Here is a 27,614-nt window from a genome sequence, read left to right as displayed (position 1 = left end):
GTCGCAGGCGGACACAGATTTAGCTGTGCACTCCACTTTTTTTTGCAGAAAAGAATTAGCTGCAGGGCAGAGAGAGGAAAAAATATCAATTAACACCATCGGCTGTGATGTGGGCCCAGTGGAGTGAGCAGACAAGCACAAACCCGACCTCCAGGGCTGAAATCTATGTGCATCATTTGTTTATTATAGGAGTTGACACACGTCTGCACCGAGCTACCTTCTTGGTCAATCAGAAAATGCACAGATAGGAAAAGGACACTTGCAATCATTTCCAATGAATTGACACTGTAACTGGATATTTTTATGCTGTCAGTGTTCAGGTGTACATATATGCATGAACATTGTCTGTATTTCCTTATTCAGTGGTATCTGGTAGCTTAATGTCTCCCTGCATGTACAAACAAGCTTCTAGGTGAATTTGTAAAGTGCATGACTGTGATATGTGCAATTCTTACTGAGCACTTACTGAGCACCGTGGACACAGTTTGCAGTATCAGAGCAGCCAGCTCCCGTGCTGCTCAGTGGGCTCAGCTTGTTTTGGTAAATGCCTGTGGTTTGCCCCCCTGCAGGAGACGGCCTTGCTGAAAAGCACCTGGCTCAGCAACAAACCTTACACGGGGCTGGACGATCCTGTGGAGGAACCGCTCACTGCGGAGATGAAATGTGCTTCAGCATGTTGTCCAGAGTGAAAACGACACACCCTGGTGAGGGATTCCCATCAGGAAGGAAGTGGGGTGCTTGGATTGGATCACGGGTCATTTTCAAGTCAAATCCCCCACACATACTCACACACACACACTGTGCACAGGCATCAGTTGCTGTTCTCAGACTCTCATGGGAAACAGTCTTACAGCTTCTCCGCACACAACAACATGCAGGATTAAAGCGAGGCCAGACATCTGTCCTCCGAGGAGCACAGCACCGTCAGTTCATGGGTGGATGAACAGGTACCTTGGGACACCCTGAAAATTTTCACTGCAACACATGTTTCATCTGGAGAAATACTGGAAAACTGGAAGAGGTGTTCATTACGTGTTCAATGACAGCAGGGCAAGAACCATAGAAAACATAACTAGGTGTTAAGAAACACAAAGAGTTACACCCAGAAAGAAGCCCTATACATTTTCTAATCTGCCAGCTGATGTAACGACATTGTGAGCAGAGTTTATGGTCAAATCACAGAGTTGGTTGAAAATAAATCTGACTTCTTCATGTTCAGGCTGACAATTTTGGGGTGATAATCCTGTAAGGAGTCTGAAATGTTCACCTGCTAGTTGCCATCATAAAATCCTGCTACAAGACTAATTGCAAAAACTATTAGTGGTCAGCCTGCTGCATGAAGACGAAGCTGGACATGGGCCAGTCGTTGATTAGTCAAATGCCACATACACACACACACACACACACACACACACACACACACACACACACACACACACACACACACACACACACACACACACACACACACACACACACACACACACACACACACACACACACACACACCAAAGATATTCCTCCCACCCTCCATCTCTGACCTTCCTCACTTAATCATCTTTAGAATTTGTTGAACGGGTATAAATATCTTGGAACAGTCACTGGCAACAAGCTAAAATTTGATGCAAATTCATGAAACCTGACAACATTTGAATTTAATGTAGATATAAAGATGAGGTCCTTGCTCGAAAAGTCTGTTCTTCATTTTCTTGTCGGGCAGTAATGTAGTAGAATTTTCTAGATACTATGTATTCTTCATATTTTTCCTATTATCCTCCGACCAAGATTGACAAACTGATACATGATGATTGTCTGACAAATAGAATATGGAGTCCGAACACTGAAAGCATCTTTAGAGAAGTGGTGACTTTTAACAAATTAGAGGGAAATTTCAACTTTCTTTTATTCTTTTCTCATCTTTTCAACAACATTGTTTAAATTTGTAAAGTGCCTTTTAAAGCTGCCACTGATACTTGTTAGGTCGCGTTCAGTAGAATTTTTTTTAAAGGTTTTTTCATGAGAGCTGAAAGTCATCCAAAGTTTCTTTTCGGACAAATATAAAAAAGCATCATAAAACAACAGGTTGCTCTTCAGTTATTTTTTTTATTTCCCCTTCAGGCAAACTGTTTGAGCACACCCCGAAAACCTGCTGCTCGTGCATCACTGAATTGGGGGAACTTTTACGATGACAGTGCACCTATGAGAGCAATAATAATAAACCTAATCTTAATACGCAGAGAGGAGTGATGGAGCCACCATTATGAAAGGACATTAACCTCCTATAGTTTGTGTCGCTGGCTGCAGGCAGGAAGGCAGGAGGAGAAGAAAAGCACCTAATCATCATCAATAAAAAACCCTAATACACTGCTGCATGTGTAGCAGTGCCAGTTATGGGAGGACAGGAGGATTTTATAGAGTCAGAGTACACTGTGGCATAAAAATCAAGCTGCTGCATTCAGGGACTGTACTTTTATGTCCAAACCCTGGGAAACCTTGAACAACTGGACACACTGGGGGGTTCGTGGGTGTTATCAGCCCCAGACACTCTGCCGGAGGTTGTCAGGAGTCCCATCTTCTCCACTCCTACGAGCCCTGCTATACTGTATATTTTTACCAGGCTCATTGTGAATTTACAGGAAAACGAATTTCAGTCGACAAACATGGCATTCACCAGGTAGGAACTGCTACTGTGTGTCTCAGTGGGAGGTCGATGGAGGCAGTTCAGCCGAATCCGAGCACTGAACTGTGCCTCGGCTGAAGGTATGGGTTCAGAATTTATTCAGTCGAGAGTTGTCTTGTTCCGTGTAGCCGCGTCGATGTTGCAGAGTAAACTCAAACTCCTGACAATACTCTGGGCGTCTCAAGGCCGGTCTGTCAAGGGCGAGTGGTCTGCAGATCTAAGTGGGGCGGGGCTGGTGAATGGCGGCGCATCAGCCATGTCCTGCCTTTGCCTCTTGACATGTCCCTGATGAGGTTTCCGCTGACTTCATCGCCACCTCATCACACTCTCACTCACGTTCAAACACTTGTCTAGTCTCACACCGTTAAAGCTCCGTGCATCTTCCTGACAGTCGCCAGTTCACCGAGCCACGGTCCCATCCGGCCGGACGGCAGGTCGGTGCTCATTACTGCAGAAGCACCAGGTCAACTGCGACGCGCAAAGCATACCGCTGCCTTCACGCTGCCTATCCTTTATATAGGAGATTGGCTCAGTGAGTCATTTATTCAAAGGACACACTGAGGACACATTACTTGCCTTTTAAAGGTCACACAACAGAGCAAGAACATGATGATACAGTAGCTCACACAAGCGAGCAAAGGTGTTAATGTTAGATGGTGTATTTAAAGGCTAAGAATCTGTGGCTTCAACGTCGACTGATTTTACCTGGTTTACTTTTAGTCCTACGGTCTTTTCACGAAAATCAGTTTAGTCACATTTTAGTCACACAATAATTGCTAGTTTGGGCCTAGTTTTAGTGGATAAAACTTTCAAAATTCTGCCTAATTTGTGTTGTGGTCACCAAAGTTCTAGTTTCACCTTGAGTGAGTGTGACCTGAGCAACACACCAAGTGGAGTAGTTCCCTCGCCAGGCCAAAGGGTTTCTAACCTGTTTGCTTTTAGGTTTAGGGTTTCAGATCTCACAAATGTCTACTTCCTGTCTTTTTTCTCCTTTTTGGCTGGAACGTGAGTTATGTGTGGATTTAAACATAACATAGCCAACATTTTATCTTTCTATGAATGAAAACACATTTTGAGGATTCAACCTGCTGTGGATAACAAGTGGAAAAGAAGAGAGTGATATTTGCAAAGGGATATTCTAATCTAAAGGATAATGTTTCACTATGCAGATGCATGCAGGTCTTTCTGTGAAAATATAACATTGTCACTGTTCTAGTCATCAGCAACTTTTTTTGTGTGTGACCTACCCGTCACATCAATGAAGCCCAACCTTGTCTGCCCTGCAGGACTTCACATCAGTGTTTCCTGTGAAAAGGAAATTTTCATGAGGGTTTATAGGAACTGATCTTTCTTAGTCTCCCTCACCAGCCCCTGCATCATTTCTGACAGCATCATCACTCCTTAAAATTATTTTAGGATCATTTCACACATTCACAGCCATTAATTCATCATTTTATCCATCAGCAGCGTATCATTATCCTCTTTGCCCTTACAAACACTCAGACTGACCTCGCTGCTCAAAGTCTTGTCTTTGACTAATAATGAATCTTAAATGACCGGTGGGGCTGGTTGTGTAAGAGCACATTTTGTAAGAAGTAGTTATCTGCCTCTCACCCCAAACGCAGTCTTAACGGTTCTCGTCTTATCCATCTGTTGCTGCAGTCTGCTGAGAGAGTGCGGAGAAGGAGGAGAATCATCCATACGGCCAGGTGGGAGGGTGAACTCTGGTCACAGGGCGTCCCAGCCTGTCCAGCGATCAGTTACAACAGAACATTGGTCCCAGATGGTTCCTGCTCAGAGTGACAATCATACATCTGCACTTGGTATGTATGGTGCAGTATACACAGCACATGTGTCTGATTATATCAGCAACAAACCTCCTATTTCTCTTCCAGGAAATATCTTCTGACTGTTTCTTTCTTGGCGTATGTGGAGTGATCAAATGGGATTCGTCTGTCAGCCGCTTTCTATATGTTCTACCACAAAAATGCATTTGTACTTGGATCAGCCTGCACATTCTGGTCGCTGAGCTTCCACGCATCCTTTCATTCCGCTGTTGTTCCATGTTTTAGAATTCCATGTGTGCAGGGCCACAGCCAGGACTTATATCCAGTTAAACAGCTGTGAATAAAGGGCAACACAAGTTTCAGCTAGTGCTCAATAGAGCAGCACGTATTGACAGCAAAGGCTTGCTGATGTCTCATCGGCGGAAGGTGGAAGACGTAAAGACGGTCTTTCAATTTTAAACAGGAACATATCTAATTCATAACAGCCGTCTTGCCTGAATTCAACAGACACGGTGATGAAACGACACAGGTCAGGAGAGGTCATGTTACAGTTCCTCAACCTAGAACCACAGCAATTATGTATAGAGACATTTTCATGGTTGCATAATTTACAATACTGAATAAAGGGCTTTAAAAAGCAAATAAAGAGGTTGCTCTTTATATATATATATATATATACTAAACATTATAATGTCATTTACACCTAATCCTGCTGTCCACTTCCTCAAAGTACTGCATGTTTATGTGTATGTTTATGTTTATGTTTATGTTAATGTTAATGTTAATGTTAATGTTCAGGCTGCTGGCATCCATTACTTTCTATAGTCTGTAGCTGAAATGACCCGTGCCGTGATGAGGCTGCCTGTTGAAACCAGCTGAGGGTGGACGTTTTCGTGTGCAGCAGCGGCGAGGAAGTGGCTCAGCAGTTGTGGATTATATAAGTGTGATAATGTCCACCTCTCCACATCCAGCTGTTCAAACAGCACAGTTGTTATAGGGCAGCCTTGAAAAGGCGTTGTGGCCGCAGCACATGTTCAACACAAGCTGCTCCAGTCTGCGGAACACTTCTGCTACCTGCTAACGGCGGCGGCATATTTACCAGCAGCCATGATATGAGAACTGTCTGCAAAGGGGATTTATGAAGTTCAGTAAAGGAGCACAGCAAAACTCCACACGGTCGCCGTGGGCAACACTTTCAGCTTCAGCTGGGACGTTTGACTGCGGTGCTGAATAAATCTCTCTCCACAACTGACACTTCCTCTTTCTCTTTCACAGCTGGAAGCAACTTTACACGAGCGGATCACAGTTCCTGTGTCTGTGACCAGGACAAAAACCAGTCGGAAACATATCGTTCCACTCTTTATGTTATACAAAAACTGAATCCATGACAAGATTTGTCTTTTAAAACCTGAATCTAAACTACAGGACAAAGAACAAGTGACTGTAGCTTGAAAAAGGATTGATCCAGAGCACGTCCAGGCTTTCTGTGAGTAGTGGTGTGTGATCTGTTGTTGTAAAGATGAGCGGACACACACACACACACACACACACACACACACACACACACAGGTAAATCAAGTGAAGGACACATGTATACGGACATGTTTACACAAAATGTAAGCTAATATGTACAATCCCACATGGCTGCACTTCTACACCCCATGCCGAACACTGTTGCGAGTCTGAGAGCAGCCATGTATCAGACTATGATGCATGGTGTGGGGGTTATCGGCGGCACTTGGGGGCACCACGGGGTCCCCGTGTTTATTTAAGGTGAGAGTTTACATTCCTGCCGGCGCTGGGACTGAATAGACAAGCAGTGTAGATTTGTTTTTACAACCAGAGCTGAGCTGTGAGCCCTCCACGCACACGGAGAGGGGATCATCACACGGTCTCAGTATGAAAACTAGCATCGCTCACAGTCCCACACTTCTCACTGGAGGAGGACCTGTGTTATTTATTTACACCCCAAGGTCGCTGCGACCTAGAAAATCAGGGGGTGCTTGGTTGAGATCGGTTTCCATTCCAAGTTTCCATTTTAAAAAATAAAATCAGACTGAGCTCAGATTTATCTAGTGTGGATTATTTTTTTCATCCCAGTGCGGGCTGTGAAGCCCGTGGCAGAGAGCCCTCCCACTGTGCAGCTGATTGAATGGTTGCATTGATAAAGAAAGTGACTCCATCACACTCTCATCTGAGGGAATGTGGATTCACTGAGAGCTATAAAATGGAATTGGGACTCCTCTGGGAGCCTCCGAGTGTCCCCCCCCCGATCAGACTTTAAATATTTATATGACATTTAGACACAGAGCCTGTGTATAGAGAGCAAGCGAACGTTTGTGTGTGTGTGTGGCTTTTGCCCCTGAGCTGTATGACACGTTATAAGACAGAACTGGACTGCTCGCCGTGCTCCGCTTCGAATCAGATCCCCTGGAGCGTCTGCCATCTGCAGCCTGGCCTCCATTAGAGATTATGTCCTGATATGCTGTCAGGAACGCAGCCCCCGTCCCACCAACTCACATGGAACAGCCCCACTGTTCTCCCTACATCTTCACTGGCGTTGTGTAAAAACCTGAGCAAACCCAGGGCACGTCCGAAACGCAAAGAGTGCAGTTTAATTTGAACACAGACATGCCAACATTATCCAACCATACCAACAAATGGCTAAAAATAAAGGACACATGCTGAAACGAGACCATTCAGATGAAGTAATGCAACAGTTGAAAACGTTAGCTGGATAAACAGAGTAGTTATTAGATGGTTTAAAGGCAATTCATGGACAAACGGTTGTAAATTGACTTTAAGTGTTGCCAGTACAAACAGACCACAGTGACCTAACCGGTCCACTTATGTTAATACGTTATTACTCAGTGTCTTAGAGACGACTGCGACTTTAAACCCCTTTTCTTGTCTCCACTAATTAAAGCGCTGGTGTTTTTCGGGCAGTTGGTTTCCCGAAACACTTCCACGTGTAGTTTTCGCTCTAGGGGAGATTTCCCTTGCTCAGGACGCTGATCGATGGTGTATTACGTGCATTTTCCTCTGGTAGATGTATTAAAGGGCTTATTTTGGTCAGACACTGCGTGCTCTTTAAAATCAGAAGCTTTCCCCACCATCGTTACTCTACAAGCCGAACTCCAAAGCCAAGAATATTGTGGCAGAGCCTGCATGGTTTCTGCTCCATTATTCTAATTGGTTTTAACCTGTAATCAATATTTACAGCACAAGCAACCCAGAGGTGGAGGACTAAGCATCCCCCCCCCCCCCCCCCCCCCCCCCCCCCCCCCGCCCCCTTTTTTTGCCTCTGATTTGATTAAGGAAGACGAGAGCCAGAGAGAAAGTGCTCTTCCTGGTTGTTGCTCAGGGCCCCTATCTATCCAAAGGCTACAGAAACATTCAGGGACAAAGTAAAAATCTTTCACACAACAAACATAAGAATAAATACTATCTGAATTGTTTTGACTTCAAAAGTCAATTGAACAGAGTTGAGTGCGTCCATCTATTCTGTCTGTCCTGAATAGTAATAATAATAATAATAATAATAATACCCAGAATTGTACTTGTAGCAGTTTGATCCCCTCAGGCCCCAGATAGATGTGATCCCCCCTCCCGCTCCTGACCTTCCAATGTACGAGTCAAAGAGAGTCTTCAGAAAAATCTCAGCTCATTGTGAGGCGAACATTTTCCTCGACACAATCGGCCATTGTGGCGTATTGTTTGCACAAAGAAAAGGCCTGTAATCGCAGAGAACAAATAAAAAGGTCAGACAGAAAGGGTGCGGCTGAGGATGCAGTGACAGAAAGGAGAGAGAGAAGGAGCAGAGGAAAGAGGTGAGCGGGACGAGGAAAGAGAGAGGGAGGGAGAAGGGTTGGAGAAGGAGAAGAAGCAGTGAGTGTGAAAGGCCAGCAGCCCACGCTGAGCCTCCATCTGGCCTCGCACTCACTTGTGTTTCAGTGGTGGAGGAAGCACCAGGGCGAGAAGCGACCGTGTGTATGTGTCTCTGTATGTTAGTGAATGTGTGTGTGTTTGTGCGATGTTTTGTTCATGTCCAGCAGTGCGCTGTGGAGACGGACACAGTGTCACAGTCTGACCAGCGGCTGTGCGTCCTGAAGTCTGAGGCCTTTACAGACCTGAACCACAATTTATTCAACGAACAAACTCTAATGTGCCTAATTCCTTCCATTCACAGAGACTGTTGTGAACATTGTACACACCCAGCAATATTTATAACAAAGTGTGGCTCGAATTCAAGTGGCAACCCAACATGGCGTCATCCATTGGTTTGTGATTGGCCATTTTGATGCTTTTAGTTTAGCATTTTGGCCAGCGCCATCTTGTTTTTTTTTAAATCAGATGTAACCATATTTGGAGGAGCAGGGTTTGGGCCTGACTGAGACCTGCACCCATTGGATGGTACTAGCTGTCAATCACACAGTATCCAAGCCCCCAATGCATACTGTGCTTTATCGTCTATTTTACTCAAACTGGGACCATAATTTAGTAGTTGAACATCCTGCTGTATTGAAGAAGACTTGAATCTAAAGAGTCATTCGAGAGAATACATGTTTCAGGCACACAAACAGTCAATGCTCGAACTGGAAATAAAATAAAAGCCAAGAAAAGTCAGTAAAAAAAATAAGATACAGAAACAATCGAAATGACCCTGCATTTCGATTGTTTCTGTATCTTATTTTTTTTCTTCCGTTTGTGTAATTATAATGCACATTACTGAATTTCACATGTTTTTGTCTCATTTCCGGACAGAATAAACAGAGTTCATCTAATGTCACAGGAAACTGTTGATTGTGATGAGCTCGTAATTAGGAATGCGCTCATGGCAACTAGAGAGTAAACTGAGCTGCCTGGTGACGGTGTCTCGGGTCACGTCAGGTCAGAGACACGTGTTTTCTCCTCAGACGACTGTGTCTTCCTCTGAGTGCCGACAAACTCTGTGTGTGCATGTTTTTTATTTGCTGTCATCTTGTTAAACCTCCGCAGGAATCAGGGGGAGGACATGTTTATAGTGTCCTGACCTGAAAGGGTCAGTCTGAAACATAAGTACTTTTCAGAGTACATTCCGCAGCTGGACTTACATTTGTACATTAAGGCTTAAGTTAATAGGAGTACTTCTTCACACTGCACAGACAAAGATGAATGATGATGAAAAAGGTCTCTGTTTTTCTTAATGATTTTGATTGGACTGACTTTGTAAAATCACTTTGTTGTTAAAATGTGACGCTTTTTTGGTTTTCAAGTCCGGGAACACCGACTTACCAGAGAACTCATAATGAAATCCGCCCACAGCAAGTTTCCGACCTTAAGAGAACCCTGTGCATTTTACAGCGCTTCACCCTTTTGGCCTAATTTGACCTGTGATACTATAAAAATCCATGCTCCATAATGCTGGAAAGGGTGATAAAAAATGCAAGCCTTGCCCAATAATCCCCCCAGCTTCAATAACAAATGGTGATGAAACACACAGCTTCTTCAAATCCCTCTGAATCCTCCGTCCCCCTCCGTCCCCCCCGCGAGCTCTGTCTTGTCCCCAAATATCCCCTGACCCATTTCAGGCGTTCGCTGCAGACAGTTTACGTTGTGCAAATCTGGGTTAGTTGCTGTAATAGTGTCAACAGCCTGATGGGCTGGTCCGCCGCAGCTGTGTCTATAGAAATGTGAAGGAAACTGTTCAACAACAACAAAAAAGAGAAGGATTTAAGTGTGTGCTTTGTGGTTCACCTCAGGACCTCACCTCTGTCACACACCCACAACACCCCCCCAAAATCTGCCAAAAAAGGGAGAAGATGAGAAATTATTTTCAAAACGGCTTATAATGTGATGAATTAAATGTGCAGATTTCCACTGGCCTCTGTCGCTGAAACCTTCAAGGCTGTTTTAGATTTAGATAAGTTCCCCTCCCCGCAGGCTGGACGTTCACCTCAGTTTCCGACTGTTATTTTATTTCTCCAGCGTTATTTTCCCTCGGTATTCGTTGGGTCTGTGCCTCTTAGTGTATCTGGAATTTTAAACACGCAGAGGTTTCCGGGGCTGAGCACCTTTGAAGCCACGGAGTGCAGGACAAAGACTCTGGGTGGGAGAAGCCCTGAGATCTAGTGTAGCTGTGCGGCAGGGAAAAACAATTCACCTCAACTCAGAGGTTTTTTTCGACATCTGCTTGCGCGAGGGTGGATTCAGACAGGATGTGGGAGCACTGTGTTCAGCGACACACAGTCAATCCTTTGTGTTGCATTTGATTATATGCAATGACCCCATGCAGAAATGAATACAAACAAGTTTTGAGTAGACTGTGACAGTAACAGAGGTGAGTCTGTAGTGTTTCTCTAGCTAGAACAATTTTACAACCAGTTATCGGATTCTACTTGAAAGAAAAAATGTGTTGGTTTGTTCACAAAACTAGAATACAGAATCCCTTGAAACAGCCCTGAACGTGAACAGTGTCTCCAGATGCACAACAACAACAGCAGCACGGCAGCGTGTCATTTTTTTCCACCGGAAGCTTCGGTTCATATCGTTGACAGGCTTTTTACAAACAGTTAAACAGACAAACGTGACACAGTCCCGACATCATGAGCTGCCACCTTCTACGATTAAGAGTTTGTGTTTGAGGTTGAAATCCGTCCATGATAAGATAACAGATAGTTTGGTGTGATATAAAGGCAGAGAGCTTCAGTCATGTTGGACAAACAACTTCTGCGTTTCTGAAGGGAACGTTCCAAAGTTTGAGAAAAGATGTCTTTGTGGTGTTTCAGCTTTAGAGGGAGGTAGGGTCTGATGAAGAGATGCAATCCAGCTGCATTGTGGGAAATTGCAGATTGAATATGTTTGATCCATGACAGGGACAAAAAGTCTGGACACCTTTATCACCCACCTTCAAGGATGTGAAATAATGAATTTAACCCATGAATAATACTCATAAAAGAGACTGTTGGCACATCGGTTTTCAATGGTTTTCAATGGTCGTATCCGTCGCCACTCAACACGAGTCTGTAATAACTTGTGAACAGAGAAAACCAAGAAGGCCAAAAAAGGTCTTAATATACACATTAGCCCCCAGCCTGCAGCAAATGTTTTTTCTTGTAGCTCAAAAAAGCCCTTATTAAAATGCCAATAGCCACCATTTGGCTGAGCTGTGATGAATTCATTAGTAAATGTTCAAACAAAATTAGCAAAACGATGCCAACAAAACCTTGGCAGATTAATACGATGACAGCCAAAACGCAATGGATTCATCAGCCTTTTTCCAAAGGTCCTCCACAGCCCCGGTCTGTCTCGGTCGACATTTACCTATTTCACTCTTTGGCAATGAGCGCAAACGGCTCCGCGGCTGTTCTGTAAAAGCTGCGACCTTCCTACGGAGTCTCAGTCACAGGAGAAGACGTGAATAAAGACAATTCGTCGGGTGGCCTTTTGAAATACTGGCGACCGCATAAGCATCGATTCAGAGTGATGATTAGCACAGTCCAATCAGACGCTGCTGGGAAGATTTTCTTTTTTTTGGTCTGGTGGATTCAGACTTAGTAGCCTTTTGCTGTGCTGCACTAAAGAAAGCCAGCCTCCTCCAGCTATTCATTATCTTAAGTGTGTCTGCAGCAGACGGCGAGCGGGGAGCGTTCAGATGCATGATGGGAAGGAATGCTGAAACAAGCTTTTGGAAGAGGGAAACATCTCCCAGGACACTGTTAGTTAATGAGAGAATATGATGTGTGCATTGGGATGCACACATTGGGACGCAGAGGTTTGGTGTCCAGGGATGAGCATTAGAAGCCTGAAGCTTCTACTTTAGATGAAGTGAGAAAGGTCGGATGGGTTGATAAAGATCTTTCCGAGCTTGATCAGGTCCGCCTGTTGATGCGTATCAGGACCGAAGCTGTAATGAGTCAGGAAGAGGAGCAGGCATAATCTTGACTGACTTCCTTCATCTTCTGCTGAGGAAACACTGAATGCTGCTGCTTCATCAAAAAAACTGAAAATGGAAACGTAATTCAGACACAGAAGGGAGCAGGGCCTAATCCTGAGCCTAAACAGCCGACACATGTTGTGATGGAAAGGTCTCTTTTCTTGTGAGTTGATAATTTAATCTACCCCCTGTGAATTATTTGAGTTGATGGTGAAAATTGACTTGAACAGATGTTTTGGACCAGAAAAGCTTCATTTGTCGAGTTTACATCAGTCAGCGTGCAATTAACTACCAATCAAACCAAACAAAGAGTCCATTTGGCAACATAATAGAAAGACATAATGGCTCAAATGGTAAGAGAAATGAAATTACAATTGAAAATAAGACAAAGAAATGTCTGCTTCATGTCGTATCTCTTTTTCCTTCTCCCGTGCAAAGCCAAGAAAATCCTCTCAGACAAAAGAGCTCCTTATCTTTCTCCCTCCATAATAATGGCAATCCAATAAATGTTTTACTGAAATTCTAATTAATATTAAAAGAGGGCCAATCAGGCAACACTATCTGCAGAGGGAGCTGGATGCAGTTGTATCTGTGGAGCAAAGCGAGAATTTAATATCTCATTTCTGAGTCGGAGCTGCAGACGAACCAGACGTCGGTGCTGAGAACAGCCTGACGCTGCATCTCAGGCCGCACCTCTCTGCTCCACTTCACTCACTTTGCAGATGAGGTTGGCAGCGGCAGCTCGCTCCGTATCTCAGACTAATTTATGACCTCTGCAGAGGAGGGTGCATTAGGAAGATCAGTCACAACCACCTCTGCCACGCTGCAACAACTGGCCATGAGCGTGTGTTTGTGTGTGTGTGTGCAAACATCCAATCGAAGCTGAAGTGAAATCAAATCAAAGTGGATGAGACGGGACATCCAGATTCTTTTTTACTCGGCATTGGTCAAGTTCCAAAACCCTGTAACAAGTGCTACTGGCTCCTTCTCCCTGGTAACAGCAGCTGAGGCTCAAAGGTATTGTAGTATCTAGACCAGTCCGCCAAAAATAAAACCTTAAAAACAAAGTTGACATGATCAAATGTTGTGCCACAACATCCAGTAAACATTCCAGCACCATTTTCACAGAATGAGTGCCGGCCTAAAAATGGGTGGAGTGTCCCTTTAACACAACAATACAGTTAGATAAAGTTTTAAAAGTCCTCTTGCAATCCCTCGCCCCTCCACCCCTTTAACGGAGGGTGGGGGCAGACGTACAGCCAACAGGACACGCCGCGGTTTTGCCTCAAGCGCTGACCTCCTCTGATGACAACCATGTGCTGCCATATTAAACCTCAGGGAGGTGAAGACTTGTGGCTCAATGTAAGCTGTCATCAACATTTGCAGACTGAGGGACTCAAACCACAGAGGTTTTATCCACACGATGTTGACAAAGTTACACCATCGATCTCATAACATTTAAAATGATTTATATAATTCATTAGTTCAGACCAGCACTTTTTGAGTGCCACAGTACAATAATAGTTGTTAGTCTAATATTTATAGACCCTATTAATATTTTATGTGTCTTTTGTACAGTGGAAGAATGTGGAGACACGTCGTCCATCTTTATATACAGCCTTTTTGGGTTACGGTTGAGTTGTTTTTGTCAATTTGGCCATCTGCCATTTCTGTATGGATACTGGGAGAACAATATTCTATTCCATGTTTTGGTTAAGCAAACGGCAACGTTTTCATTTCCCCACAAAAAACGCACCCCAGAGGCCTACAGAATAAGATGGTGAAAGCAAGGCTTATTGGGGACCAATTGCCATTACACTGTGGAGTCAGTATTAACATCATAATGACAAGTTTACGCCAAATTGTTCTCTTTTTCCGCTTAAACTATTCATAAAATCAGTCTAATGTCTGCTCTTTGCTCAGATCTACACACCACATGTTTGTTGTTTGGTCAGTATAGGGATTGTTTCTGTCACGGGGACAGCATGATCTGTGATCCATATTGGACAGTCATTTTCAGGGTCTTTTTCCAGGCCCGTCAGAGGTGTAGAATTTGACTAGAGGATATCACTTTTCCTCTCTGAGGAGGAGACGCATCCAGGTCAGACTCACAGTTACATGAGATCGCAGTCAGCAGCTGCACGTATCTCAGCGGGTGATGAGATTAACTTTAAATGTCACATGAGTCACGCCCTCTATCGGTTGTTTTTCTCCTTCATGGTGCACAGTGGAGCGAATCGCTTCTTTGAATAGTTCACACATAGCAAATGGCAACTGCAGATCATGTGCTGACTTCAAAAATGTGAAAATCGGGCTAAGAATCATGTAGTAACTATAGGTTTTGGTTGCATTTAAATTGGTTTCCTTTATGTTAATCTTAGCCTTGTTCTACCACTTTGTATGATGGCTGCTTTACACATAAAATCAATAATAAAAGCTGTTAATCAAAGGTTTCACTGAAAAAGAATGGAAGCAGCATGATACCAAATGAAAACAGTTGTAGAGCACAGAAAGAAAGAGACACGAGTAAAGAAAACCTGTTTGACGCAAAGAAAATGTTCAAGTCAATGATCAAAAGAATGATGATGGAGGGGAACTTGAAGCGCTCTTACAAGCTGCATTTCATGTCCCCGAAGGACTCTGAATTTATTCTTACGTCAGTGCGAGCTGCACGGAGACAGGTGTGAAATCAGTGGCAAGTGAAGAATAGCAGAAGACATGAAAACAGAAAGTGTAGGAGGAGAATGGCCCTGTTCCAGGAGGGCTGTGACAAACGCCACCTGTGCACGGGCTGATAAAAAAAACCCATAGAGACACAATCCAAACAATCTGGCAGCAAGAAAAGTTGAAATATAGCAATCAGCCAATCAGTGACAGCACGTTGTACACAAGGCTGTAATTTACCCAGTTCAGAAACTCAACAACTTAATATTTGTTCCCATGGAGACAGGCAAGACTCAGACGGTTCAGTGTCTGGACGCCGAGGAACACGCCGTGGCCTCCTGTTTGTGAGTCGGGGACAGACGGAGGTAGGTGACGAGGTTAAGGTCGACTCAGCTACACATCAAAGCAGCGCTGCAGTGACTTTCACCTTTCAGCACGTCACTATGTTAACCACGTCGACACCAGGACCACAATGCCTTTAATCAAGACACATCCACTGCAAACACAAACTCATATGTAGACAGTGTGTGCATACAAATGCGTAAGCCCAACTCTACATACAGTATACGGACCGTAGAGGGCCTGCTGCCCTGCATGTTTCGATGCATGACTGCATCACTGCAGGACAGTGGCGCAGGTGACCTCATTGGATTCAGCTTTTCCGCCTTGTTTCTATCGTTGACATTCGATTTTATTCCGGTATCTCTGCCCTTATCGTGAGCTGTGTCTAAAGCACATTGTTTTACACAAATTTGCTTATAATGATCATTATAATAATGATGGTGCACATGCTCACAGACGCTCATGTGGCGACAAAATGGGGAAAAAAGAGGTCGGACAGGAATTTTAAGCGTGACCTTTTGAATATATTCATGTTGCTATTAAAACCTGCAGCCAGTTCAGTTTCTGGTTCTGCTGGGTCTTCTTTCACGTTGTCTCAGCGGGACACCTGGAACCTAACAATAGCCGTTAGTAACAACTGTTCGGCCTGTGGTGTTTCACTGTGAAGACTGTTGAGGAAATAGCCCGAGGCCTTTTTTTAGTACATCTTCCTACTGTAGCAGAAACCTGCAGACAGGCTGTTGTATATTAAGGTGTCCATATTTTGTCCTTTAACAGGTTTATCATCTTAATCCAGGCTCTAGTAGAACAGGACTACTTGCTGTAATGTGCAAAATACACATAATCGGTCAGTCAGAGGTCAGTCGCTGACAGGAAACAGCAGCATACTTTACGACAGCCCAAAACAAAATACCCTCCATCATAAAGGCAGATTCCGCCCTGAACACAGGTGGAGCTTCTGTTTTTTCCTCTCAGCTGACAGGTCATGATATTTGGAGCGATGGGGGGTGATTGTCTGCTGACTCACCACAACAGGAGCACAGAGAGAGAGAGCATGAGTCATCAGCTGAAAAGGGTCAGCTCCACTGGACATGGAGCTCTGGATGGAGGGCAGGAGCGGAGAGGAGTTGCAGTGCAGGACACGGAGTTTAGAAGCCGGCCGGCCGGCCCCTGTCAAAATCTCTGAGGGTTTTGTCGCGGCACGTCCTTCTGATGCTTAGAAAAGGAGACAGGAAGCTACAGGCCGAGAGCTGCCGACGATGAGCAGCGTCCTGGTAATTCTGCTGTAATTAATATTGATCCGATCAGCTGGCAATAATCCACGCTCATCATCAGAGGATGTTGTGGGTGGGAGAATGCATAAACAGCTGCGGGGGCCAAATCCAAACAACGGTGCTTTAATAAAGAACGCACGGAGCCAGCGGGCAGAGGCAGTCACCTTCCTGTGGAGCACCAGTGAAACTTCACAAACACCGGGGCTTTCGCTTTATGATTTAGCACACACAGCAATTAGCTTCCTTATCTGCACTGCTTTATGGCATTGTTTGTTTAGTGGATGTGTTGGTTTTTTTTACGACGCCGTTTACCTCAGTGAAGTGGACGTCCGACAGCTCACAACAAACACCACTTCACTCCGTATGGGAAAAACCCTTTTTCTCTCCCTCTCTTTTTTATAAATCCCCCCGGGGTGCGAAAAAAAGCGGCTTTGCTTCCCCACAGTCTGTGTGTTTATCTGTACCAGCACATCTCTCTGGTTTTTATAGTCTCGGTTTCTCCCCGGGATGTGTTCACACCCGACTGAACCGCGAACTTTAAGATGATGAAGTGGGACGCGAAAAGTGTTTTTTGCAAAGGCAATCTTTTATTTGTAAGATGCGTTTTAGGGTTATTGTTCCCCGCTGTTATCAGCTGGCGGCAGCTGGGCAGAGACACAGTGTGTGAGTGACAAGTTAATCTGGGTCCGACTGATCTGCTGCATGTGACGGACACCGGTTATCGCCTTGCACCACGGTCTTTTTCAATAGAGGAGGGAGATATAGACAGAGAAGATCACACTGATCACACTGACATTTAATAACTTGAGAAGTCCACAGCACGTACTCTGGTTTACTCATATGGTCATTAGGAGAGAGAAAAAAAACAATCTATTGCTTATTAAATCCCACAAGGCCTAGATGTTCATGGCGTAAAGGTCGCAGCTTGATAGTCGGGCGACTTCAGACACGTCTGTGATGAAGGCAGAATGTCTTCAGACAGAGAAATTAGAGCATTGGGGAGTTTTATGGACATAGACAACAGCGGTTTCTGTCCTGACACGCAGTGTGAACTGTGGGACCTTGTATCCACACCTGTGTCAGGTCAGTCTCCTGCAGATGGAGGAGAACTGACGCAAACTCGACGCACCTGAGCACAGTGAGGAGCCACAGACTAACAGTCCGAATCATTTTGTCAATGAGAGATTTGAATTTTTGATGAGTTTGTAGAAAATTTTTTCTTTTCACTTTGTCATCATTGATCGCTGAGAGTAGACTGGTGTCAAATGAGTTTGATCCATTTGATATTAAAGCTACAACGCGTTAAAATTAAGCCGCTTTAGGATATTATGTGTGCGGAATGTTGTATTAACAGGCCACTCCTCAATAAATTCTGAATGCCCTCCAAAAAAATGTTTGCTAAACATGATCAAATCTTTTTACTCTTCTTTGCTCATAAATGTGGTTATACGTTAAGTTTAAAACTGTTTTTTATTGGCAAATAACAAAATGTCCATGTGAATTATCACTGTACACAAAGTGTTCTGGATGTGATCTGACATCTGAGCGATTTTATTACTTTTGAATTTAATCACATGGTCCTCTGTGAGGTGTTGCGATGAAAGCAGGACCCAAATGCAAAGTGCAGGGGGAAAAAAGGTATTGAATGAAGGGGGAACAAAAAGAAGGTAATAAGGAAAAAATAACGAAGTCAACCATAAAACAATCCAATCCAGGAAAACCAACACGGCCGAGAGACAACACTGAACAAGAGTCATAACAGTTAACTGACACAGAGGACTGGGAGCACGGACACTTTGGGTGGATTCATATTGTCTTTTCCTATCTACTGTTCCTTGACCTCAGTGGAAAACGTCATGAGGTCAAGGAAAGGTGTAAAGGAGGACCCATAGGACTTGAGAAAAGTCAACAGCACTGCTGAGAGAATCAAACTCCACTTTCACTGAACTACGTCATATTATGCGACGGCAGATGTACTTGACGTGCGTCTGCCAAGGTGAAACCACAAATTTCCGAAAATGGACTACAAAAAGCGCAGCGGCTACTTCCAGCATTTATCAGTGCAAAATACAACCATGTGACATCAGATGGAAATGCGTCATAGGCAACGGTAACTTACATGATGACGTGCATCCCTTCTGGATCATATTCATACTCTTCTTCTTCGTATTCTACTTCGGATTGAATCGTTTATGGTCGTGCATGGCGCATCACGTGAAATGACGCAGCTGCAATGAATTGTGGGGCGTCTATTTATCCTTTCATTTCACATAGGGAAATCCAGTGTACCCTATTCTAACGGGGATAGGCAAGGAAGCATTGAAGCAACTTTCATAAAACATTTAGAGAAATCAAACAGCTTTTATCATGGCTGCCGATGAAATACTTCCTGGTCATTTCAAGATTTAGTAAACTTCTTAAGCAAATTTGATTAATTCGACCTCACCCTAAATACACCAGGGTGGAGCACAGGTGAAACAGATTGGGGACAGGGGCGGCCACAAGATGATTAAAGAGAACAAAAACAAGACACAGAGGAAAAGGAAGTGAAGAGACACCAGGAAAGCGTCGTCAAAATAAAACAGGACGCAACAAACTCAAAATCCAAGAAACACAAGGGATAACAAAGGTAAAAGAACAGGGATACTCAGGGAATGGTAATCACATAATTTAAAAAAAATCTGAAAGTCCACAAGGAACAAAAGTGTTCACCGGAGTCTCTACAGAGTTCAAGAGCTCGTGGGGGCAGAATCTTGACGGTCCCCTGTGACTGAAACGTGTCATTAGACCCACTCAGTCGGTACTATATGAGCAGCAGCCTCAAGTGCTCTTATAATTTAATTCTCCCTCATACCTTTCGCCGCTGACGGTCACATCTCGGCAACTGAGTGTAGCTTTACTGGAAACACACAGCCAATCAGGTTCGTCTACCGGATGACGTGACAAGAGATCAGGTAATGATTGTGCGTGTGCGCAGGGATGCTTCAGGGAGAGGAGAGACGCATGTTTTACATTACGTAGCAGAAACTAAAACACCCCCAGAGGAACAATGCAGCTCATCTCTTGCGACACAGGGAGAAAACACGTTCTCCATCATCTTCAAAATCTCGTTTAAAATGGATGGAAGCGTGGTCACGCCACAGTATCTGAGCTTCCAAATCCCCCTCAGTGTCCTGAAAATCGCCGTAACAAACGGTAAAGCACAGCCTTGGTAGATGAGCGAGGTGACAAGTGACCTCCCAGTACAAGAACGATGAAGAACAACAACACTGCCACCGATGGATTATGGTCGAAGGTTTCCATGGACATTTAATCCCTGTCTGATTCGAAATCTCTTCATGTGCAGACACTTTTACTTTCCCGCCCGACTTCTCCCTCAGAGCTGCTCTTGGCGGTGTTTTGAAGAGTGACGACTTAAATCTCATCAGGACTTCGGGGGGGAGATTAAGAGTAACTCTCTGGGGGTGGAAGGCTGATCCCTGAACAGCCTGCGGCGCGGATGCCGGCGCACAGTCTGTGTCATTAGGACAAACACAATCAAGTGCCTGACCTGATTTCACCTCAGAAACACGTCAACCACTGCTCAAACCCTGTGTGTTGCTCAACCTTATTTGGCTTTAACAAAAAAGGAAGAAAGCAAAGATGGACCTTGAGCACTGTTACCTTTTTTTTTTTTATCTTTAAGGTCCAATAAACCTGATTTGTAATATTCCGGCCGACACATGTCTCCATCACTGACCACCCGGGATTAAAAGTCCCTCATCTCACTCACAGATTATCTTCGAAGTGAGCATGTTTTTGTTGTCGTTTCTGACGCGTTAGGCGTCTCTGAGGATTTACCCTCCGGTCGTGTGCCGAGATTCGCGTATGACTTAAACACCAGCAGCCGGCTCACTTTGCATGTCAGAGGCGCAACAGCAGCAGCAGCAGCAGTGAGCAGATGAAAACAAAGGGCTTTTAAACCCACAGCTGACTCCTACACACAGTCACAGACACACAACCACTCACGCATGTTTGGTTTTGAATCAGACAGGAGCAGGAGTCTAGATGTGCCAATGCTAAGTGAGGAGAGGACTAATTTTAATCTTCTCAAAGAGCAAACAGCTTTTCCTCAGCAGATGGAAAGTGCAAAAATGGTAAAAAAGACATCTAATGGCCCAAAATAGGGTTTTACTGCCACCGCTGAGAGGAAAGACTGACATCCTTTTGCACCACAGAGACAAGTGATGTGTCGCGTAATTGAATTCCTGTCAGATTTGCTTAACGCGCTGGCTGTCAGCTTGTCAGGACGCCGTCTTCCGCACATCTTCCAAAACTTTCATAACGCCCCGTGAATGTGCCCACACAATCGTGCCCACGCGTTGGAAGACACTGTCATGCACACATGTGTGTGTGCACACCAACAATGCCGTCTTTCTGTCCCGGCCCCAGCCATCCGTCTTCTGCCACGGTGCAGGTCTTTATTCAAAGCTGTGTTTGATGTTTGCTCGCAATGGAATCTTCAAACCTCCCCGGTGATTCACGCCACACGAGCAGAGGGAAGCAGCCCCCGCGGCCTTTGCCTTTTTGAAGCCTTCACAATTTACAAACTCCGCACCATCCAGAGGTTGGGCTCTGGCCCTGAGTGCAGAAGGAAGAGCGGGGAGGCAACAGGTCTTTTTGTATAATTATTTGTTGCCAGTCTGTAGTAGCTAGAAAAAATGGAGTGATATAGTTTACGTCTGCAGGCGCAGGAGCTTTGTTGTGCACTAAGCAGCAAGCACAGGCAGTAAAACCAGAAGGGGTAAACTAAAAAGTCACACACATTAATATTTCAGTGATGGACAGGGGCTTCTATGATTCCTCTATTTCATGTGTGCTGTGTTTTATTAAAATGGCCTGCCAGCGTGTTCATTTGTGTTTTGTTTTCCCTTCCAAAAAACATCTTTCACCCCTGCCAGCCACACTGGCACAGGAACTAATGGCATGAATAAATCAACATGTTGTAGCCTATGTCACTTCAGGTGTCGGGAGACACACAATATCTCCAAACGTGATCGCATACTCACACACACACACACACACACACACACACACAAACACACACACACACACACACACACACACACTGAGGATGGACAGCACAGAGAATGATGGGAGGCCTGATGCAACTTTGCAGCCTCTCTGGCTGTAGACTGATGACTGAGCTCATTGCATTAGAGAGACAGGGACGGAGGAGTAGAGCACTACACAGGGACACAAACACACACACACACACGCACACACACAGTACAAACACGTCCTACAGACACAAACTACCTGCCAGCATCGGTTCCAGCTCCTGTACATCACATTTATGAGAAAGGTTAAGTTGTTGACATGGCCCAGCGCTGGAGCTTGGGAGGGGACAGTCTCTGTTTCACATGAGGGGTTGGGTGGGGGGGTTGGTACTGCGGAAAATTTGGGGGATTTTCCAGTCGCTGCTTAAACTACTATAACAGCTAAGACTTTCTGCTACCTCTGCTACCTCTGCTACTTCTACTACTACTACCAACACTCTTCCTTCTACTTATCCGATACTACAAGGGTGTTGAATCAGGAGCAACTCGACTTTGTTTGTAGTGGAAATGGATGAGAGGTTAAACGTCTTCAAGAAAAGACCAGTTGCTCCTGTTGCTCCCTAAGCCTAACTATGACCTGGATGAATGATGATCTCCACAGACGGCTGCCTCTGCTACTGCTCCCATCACTGCTACAGCTGCTATTTGGTGCCTTTTCTCTGTCAGATGCTGAACATGGTCCACCAACCACCTCTGCTGCCACTAAATCTGTACTCAGTGGTTATAGTGAGTTGATGTACTGCTGGGCTGTAATTAAAGGTACCTGTGGAGTGTTGTTTTACAGACACAAATGATCACATTCAGTGTTCCTCAGGAACATTTCCTGTCTGATAAAATATTCATTTTGATAGATTTTTCAGTCCTGCAGTACTTGCACATTTCCCAGCGTGCAGTCGTCTTCTTCAGTCAAGCTGATTATTAACCTTGGGGCCCCCTCTGGCCCCTGACTACGACAACTGCTTCTTCTAAAACGACTGCTAATAATCATTAGCACAACACTTCAGCTGCCACTACTTCTAATTCTGCTTCTGCCACTGCGTCAAATCTTTGACGTGCATCTGTAAAAGGTAGATCAATCTATTAAAGCAGGATTATCAGCCGCAGTACAATGACCATGGTTTTAAATCTACTGGTGCAGTACCCGTCCCGACTGCGCTGCAGCTGATTGATAGCTAAGACTTGGTATCATCAAATCAGTCATGTAGTTCAACCTTTCGCCTCCGCACTTACAGGAACATGCTGCTATTTCCAGCTCATTCCTGCAGCCCCCCCCCCCCCCCTGTGATCTGGACTCAGATTAGAGTTACTGACACATTGACTCAAAATGTCGTAATTGACGTCCATGATGAGTTCACTCACATTTGCATAAAGGGCAGGGTGACAGCGGGCGTGAATCACTACAGTGTACGGTAGGGGATCTGCCCCCCTCCTTCCCATGTGCACACCACTCCTTCTCAGCTTGCATCTTTACATGTCACGTCATCAGAGATCAGGCCAGTTCCATTAATAGATACAGAGAGGGTCCAACATGGCAGGAGAAAGGATGAATGACGCGTGTTGACAAGCACATCATAGCTGCATTGAAACCAGCACTGTTGATGTAACATAAAAATACATGTCCTGTTGTATGTATTGATAAGCAGCATAAACATCAGTGACAGAACTGGCCCTTTTTCAGGCCTGTTACTGATCACGTCAACAATGGCTCTGTTCAGTTCAAGTGTCCCAGCCTCCTTGCCCAAACCTGTGAGGAGGAAGGAGAGCAATGATGGCGGATGGGGCCAGGACGCAGAGGCAGAATTGATTCACACAGGAGGGGCAGATCATTAAACCCTCACTGTGCATCTGCACAGTGAGACACACCACACACAATTCACAGGAAGTTCATTAAATTTTCCACTGAGCCACTAATCCACACCACAAACGGGAGCTGATCACGGATGATTCAGCCACTTTTAATGGAAACAGTTTGACGAAATGGTTTAGGCAGGGAGGGAGGTGCAGTTGTCTAGATTTGGGCTGATGTTTGGGCAACACGCGACAAGGTTAGAAAATCCACACGTATCACAATAAAGTGTCCTTGAATGTTAGGATATGGAGACATTGGGATCTACAAAGTCTCCCCAGTCCGCCCTAAAACCTCCTCAGAACCAAACACAGTAAATCAGCTGGTGTTTTTAATGTACTCAAGAGCACTTCCCCCCCTCCATGTATGACATATCGTGGCTCATTGTAATTTGGCAGAGCTGCATTTATGTGAGACGGACAGTAAAGATAAGTTTCTGTGCCTCGGAGGAGTTCTTCCTGTGTCCTTGTGAGATATCATGGAGGGTGAGTTAAAGAGTTTTTTCCTCCTCTCCCTGCCTCTCTGTGTGATCCTCTTTCCCCCTCCTGTATTCCCTCCTCCTCCCACCATCCCTCGGTCGCCGGAGGGGGGTCTCTCCACGCTCTGATTGGTTTTCTTGGCAGTGGTTAAGTTGCGGAGGATGCCGCCGTGGCTCTTGATGTTGTGCTTGATAAAGATGGATCAGCACATCACATTAGCCAAAGCAGCTCTCTTTTCCATCTCATTAAAAAGACAACACTTGATGAGAATAGGAGCCTCCCCCAGAGTCAGGGAGGAATTATGTTGGGTTATTCATCTCCGAACTGTGTTTTTTAACCAAAGCACATGAGTCACGGCACTTGCTGCTGCCCCAATTTGAATTTCTCTGTACATGTTTTATTTAAAGGACACGTCCACGTGTCTGCTTTTCTGGTGACAAGACTCAGCAGAGTGCAGCAGAGTAATATCTGTCATGACGAATGAACCAGCCTTTACAGCACCACTGAAAATGGTTTGCCTGCCATGTGACCAATATAACAAACGGTCACATGTTAAGACGTTAAGTTTGTTTTTGTTTATTCTGCCCAATAAAGGAGAGCAATAACTACAGAAGCAGTGAAGTGATAAAGAATTAAAACTTATTATTTTACCCAAATAGCATATAAACCATATATGCTTTAATTTAGAATTTAGTTTTTGCAGAAAATGTAGTTGTCTACAAATCAAATGAGCTGCTGTGGTTTCCTTGTCCTTTTTAACCTGTTTTATAAATGCCACTCCTGTACATCTCACATTTAATAATGTCAAATAGCGAATTCAACTGACCTCTCCACATCAGTGGAAGCCATCCTGGTTGTCATCAAAAATGGCTGTGATTGGTCCGACCAGTTCTTCGGTTGTAGGCAGAAGCGGTGTGGAAACCAAAGCAAGGCTGAGAGGCTGATTGGCATGAGATGATGGCGTGGGAGGGGGGCCGGTCCTCTACCAGGTGTGGGCGCAGGCTCAGACTTAGATACTGCACTAAGATTGATGAGGAAAATCCACCGCCCACTGAGAAGGAGAGATGAAGAGAGAGGTGGAGGGAGAGTTTAGAACCACAACAATCTGTGCAGGAGAAGACATTGTCTGTTTTGCTTATATCTTTCACACCGTCTCATTTCCAAGCATTTGCCCTCTGACCCAGTGTTTTTTCTGCTTGTTGGATTTAAGCGCTTCAAAATGGTAAAAAAAACTCTCTAGAAAAAAATCCCTCTAGCAGCTTTTACATCACCAGCGTGATGAATAGAATCTAGCACCCGCCGGCGCTCTGCAGGAACGCAGCTATTTGAGTGCAACGGCTCCAATCAGTAGCTATTAAAAAGGTAGCGCCGTAGAGAGAATGTGGGTTCAAGGCCAGGAGACGCTCCACGTGGGAACTCTGTCAAAATAAACGGTGGGGGCCTGTCACGGCAAATTAAAAGGAGGAGTGATTCTTAGACACAGGTTGAAATAAATATAAATTGCACATTTACAAAATCCTTCAGTGTTAAATATGGGAAGGCTGCTGCTAATATGCTGCGATGGAGGAAATAAGCAGTCGGAATCGGGACATTCAAGTGTCTGTCATGTTTGATGTCAAGTGTGATGTGTGCAAACCACATCTACCTACGGGTACAAATCAAGTCAGCTGAACCTGAGCCTGAACCTGTCTGTATCAAGTGAAATGCTCGGGTCATCATTAGCATTAATTAGGACTAATCTCCTTCTCGGCAAGCTGGAGTACAATGTGACCATGGCAACCCACTCTCAAATGGTGAGTGGCGGTGAGGCCTGCTGCCCCCCGACCCGCCCTCCCCGGCAGTACTTGGGATTTGTGATTTGTGGAGCAATTACCACACTGGCTGGAGGAGAAGGAGCACTTCAGCGAGACACGTCGGTGTCCTGTCTAACGCATGACATCCTCCATCTCGAGATGATGAGCGAGAGATGTGGTCCGGTGAACGACGTCCCCGGAACATCAGCTCACCCAAAACAACACAACAACAACACTGGTGCGTGTGACGAAACAGATGAACAGTGAGCTGAATGCCATAACACAAACTAAAAGGCTCTTTGACAGACTTATCTGTGATATTAGATGATCCTCCTGCATGAGAAAAGGTCAGGGGCTCACCAGCGTTACAAGGCTTTATACCCTGACTGCACTGTGACTGAACTCAGTGCCGTGGCAGCATGGCACTGACATGAAGCACGGTCTCGTCACAGTTTTGAATGGTACATTGCTCTTGGGCATGATCCAGATCCTGGATCACAGAGAACAAGTGGAAACAGAGTCCACTACAAGGGCGTGTCTGCCTCTGTGGAACTGCAGACGAGGACTGCGGAGAGACTTGATGGATTCAGTGTTGGCCTGAAGCAGATGTGCTGGGAGGTGGGGTGGGGATTTACTGTATACACACTCCTGCTGCACAGATCATCACAACAGTTTGTTTTTCCAAGCAAATTCAGAGTAAGACTGAAGGGGTTTTCTTCTATTCATGGATACAAGTAATATTTACAGGATAGAAGGAATAATGACACTTCCAAATCAGGCTATTGATTGTGCATGTTTTAGACACGTCGTGCAGGGGTAGAGAAAAATAAACACTCCTCACTTCACTGTCTTGACACATTTGGTCAGAAACATCACCACATATGGATGATTCTATAGAAAAACATCAGCTGACTTGTGTTTCAGTCTTTTTTTTTTCTGTTTCCTGCTTGTAAAAGACTTCTCAGCACAAGGCCAATGCAATGCTTTGTGCTCCAGCGTTAAGCATGCTCTGTACTTTAAGGCACTGGATACACTTCATTCCACTGCAGGTGATATTAGTGTACAGGTCACATGGGGGGATGTTGTGTTTGAGTTAGGATGCATTACGTCCAGCAGCTGCCCTGAGGCTGACCGACGGGGAGTGTTTTCTGCTGGTAAAGACAGCATCACAAATCTTTGACAGCCTCCGGCTAAGCTCTGTATTGTATTGTAATGTATTCTGATTGTACTACTGCACTATGTCCACTATTAATATATATATATATATATAATTGCAATTCGTATATTTTTGTTTGTGTATATATTGTATATATTTTGTCTGCTGTGCTGTGTGAAACTTGCTGCTGTTACACCGGAATTTCCCAGCTTGGGATAAATAAAGTAATTATAAACTATCTATCTATCTACCGGTGGCTCGCCATCATGACCTGCTCAGTGTGGACGGATACTGCCATCTAGTGGCTCAAAGTGTGAACCTGAAACGTCCTTCACTCTTTCTCTTTCAGCAGCTGAACACTAAAGGCTTCATCGTCACATGACTATATACAAGCTGCTTGTCTGCAGACTGACCTGTAAGACCTTCTCCCGTGTCTCGGGGCTTGGACGGACGCGGTCTTGTCTCTTGGCTAGGACTTAATCTTTGGTTCAAGCCGTTTTCAGAACCGTTTGCTATGAGGACTTGCAAACACACACAGACGTGTTTCTATCATGTTCCTAACATGTTTCCTACCCGGAG

General features: G+C 44.8%; 1 long non-coding RNA gene across 1 annotated transcript; it reads right to left on the bottom strand.

The window, feature by feature from the left end:
• Nucleotides 1–2,083: 2,083 nt before the first annotated feature.
• Nucleotides 2,084–27,604, bottom strand: LOC118291269. Its single transcript, XR_004786590.2, has 6 exons — nt 27,449–27,604; nt 24,913–25,137; nt 4,558–4,801; nt 4,295–4,470; nt 3,928–3,985; nt 2,084–3,190 (listed from the first exon to the last, which is right to left on the bottom strand). It is a non-coding gene; the product is annotated as an uncharacterized LOC118291269 (long non-coding RNA).
• Between the last annotated feature and the right edge of the window lie 10 nt (nt 27,605–27,614).

The sequence above is a fragment of the Scophthalmus maximus genome, chromosome 21, assembly GCF_022379125.1.
Source record: "Scophthalmus maximus strain ysfricsl-2021 chromosome 21, ASM2237912v1, whole genome shotgun sequence".
Taxonomy (NCBI): Eukaryota; Metazoa; Chordata; class Actinopteri; order Pleuronectiformes; family Scophthalmidae; genus Scophthalmus; species Scophthalmus maximus.
Note: the sequence above shows the minus strand (reverse complement) of the source record. Positions and strands in the feature narration are given on the sequence as shown.